The 2,481-nt window shown below is 32.3% G+C and overlaps 1 protein-coding gene across 1 annotated transcript in view; it reads right to left on the reverse strand.

Annotated features, from left to right (window-relative positions):
- Positions 1-1,840: 1,840 nt before the first annotated feature.
- The window catches only part of DMBX1 (diencephalon/mesencephalon homeobox 1), a 99,890-nt gene continuing 99,249 nt past the window's right edge, over positions 1,841-2,481 (reverse strand). Inside the window, exon 5 of the mRNA XM_044085841.1 lies at positions 1,841-2,481. This exon is cut by the window's right edge and continues 731 nt beyond it. The gene's annotated coding sequence lies outside the window, so the exon portion shown is untranslated.

Consider the following 2,481-nt stretch of genomic DNA (forward strand, 5'->3'; position numbering starts at 1 on the left):
AAATGAGTTTTCAATGAAATGAAGTAGATCCATATATATATATATATATATATATATATATATATATATATATATATATAGGTCTTCTTTTTCTTATCGAAAGGTCATGCTTTCAAAAAGAAAAAGTATGATCCCATTTATAGGAAAGTACACTTAAACGGAAGTGCACTTTTGCAACTACCAGTTCACCGAACCGGTAATATTAAAAAAAAAAACACGGCAGTAACAAAGCATGCTACTGTGGGGATAAGGGAATATACTTGTTTTCTCACTGTAGTGCAATCTTGGAGTTAGTATATATATATAAAGTATCAGGGGTGTAGGGGAGCAAGCCCCCCTGTAAAAAATGACTTCATAGTGTTTTTTTATATTACCTGTTCGGTGAACCAGTAGATGTGAAAGTGCACTTTTGTTTAAGTGCACTTTTGCTTAAATGAGTTTGTACTGTTCCTTTTCGAAAGTATGAGCTTTCAATAAGAAAAAGTAGACCCATATATATATATATATAGATATATATACATATATATATATATATATATATATATATATATATATATATATATATAGTTTAGATGCATTTGGCCGCACGACTAAAGGTCGATCTGTCATAATGCCGAACCTAAATGTCGAATCTCGTACACCCGAATGCTCGGAATGTCGCGTGCAACTAGAATTCAAAATTCCCAATCACACAACCTCTGTAACAAGAGCTACCATGGGTTGAGAGGGAGGAATAGTAGCCTGGCTGGCATTCGATAATCTCGGGTACGACATCCGCATTTGACATTACGTGATCCTGGGGTTCTGCTGTCGACACGTTCGCGTTTGCACATTGGTCATTCATGCAAATGCATGTATACCATATATATATATATATATATATATATATATATATATATATATATACACACATGTGGTTCTACTTTTCTTCAACAAATTTACACTTCACCGAATGTCAGAAAGCTGAGTACAAACAACAGAAACTGCACTTTAATGATAACCCACCACTCTGAACTACACTATGCCGAAACTTAATATCATGAAAGTTTACATATGTAACACATCCCCTGCAACTTATATATACCAACTACAATTATATATACCAACTCCAAGATTGCACTACAGTGGGGAAATGGGTATATTCTCTTATCCTCACTGTACCATGACCTATATGAAAAAGATCCAGTTTACGTCCCACTCCCTTTATTACTTTAATACAGAAAAAACACCATACCTGCTCTTCTACATGATATCAGAACTTTGCGTTTTCATTAAAGTGCAGTTTCAGTTGTTTGTGTTCAGCTTTCTGACATTCGGTGAAGTGTGAATTTGTTGAAGAAAAGTATACCCACATATATATATACATATATATATATATATATATATATATATATATATATGTGTATGTATGGGTCTACTTTTCTCCTCCACAAGCTTGAAGTTTCAAAACCTCAAACTGCAATGGTCGAGACCATAAGATCGTAGTTTTGAAACTTCAAACATTTTGAATGGAGATCACTAAACAGTGCAGAATGGGAAATTTACTGTTTTCCTCACTGCAGTGTGATCTCACAGTATTTATTTAGCAGGGTTGTTGGGGTGTGGGGGCTTGCCCTCCTTTAACAACATAAAAAAAATGTTGTTTTTATTTTTTTATTACAATTTTGAAGTTTCAAAACTTTGATCTTATGGTCTCGATCATTTACAGTTTGACATTTTGAAATTTCGAGCTTGTAAAGTAGAGCCACATATATATGTGTACGTGTATAAAAAGATGGATAATTTGGTTTAAATGAACTTAAGACAAAAAGTAGTTAAATATCATGATGAAATAAGCCCCGACTTTTAAGATATATTTATTTACATACAATATATTGTATAATTGCTTATTCAGTAGTGACACATTCACAGTACACAGCAAAAACAAAAATGACAGTGGGGAAAAAGTTAAAGTTCTGTGCTTTCAAAGTCCAGTGATATTTCTGTTGTTAATTATTGTGTTTTCATGGATTGTTCTTTAATAGGTGATTTATCTGAAGTGCTTATTACAGGAAGTTCATTCATTACAGGAAGTGCTTGAGCAATACTTGGGGATACAATCTTATAATGTTAATCATATCGGCTTTAGTGTTGAAACTAGCATCAGTTAACACAATGAATTGAAAGCTACAAATAAAAATGTTTTAACAGGGATTTCCATAATGTGAACTTTCATGGTAGTGCTTAAAATATTTAGAATAAAAAAAAATTAGAAATGTTTTCACAATTTGTATAAGGTGACACAGATTTACAGCTGATGGGCACAATAATGACCTTTGAAACTATTTACAAAATTGCTGAAATTTTAAAACAGACATGATGACAGTCAATTTTGCACAAATTAGAGCACTATTAACATAGCAAATTTAAGTCTTACATTGTACATCTTCACAGTTTAAAGTAATGACCATTGTCACAAATAACCAGCAAACTCTTTTCTTA

The sequence above is a fragment of the Protopterus annectens genome, chromosome 10.part0 (genome assembly GCF_019279795.1).
Source record: "Protopterus annectens isolate FY-2018-M chromosome 10.part0, PAN1.0, whole genome shotgun sequence".
Lineage (NCBI taxonomy): Eukaryota > Metazoa > Chordata > Ceratodontiformes > Protopteridae > Protopterus > Protopterus annectens.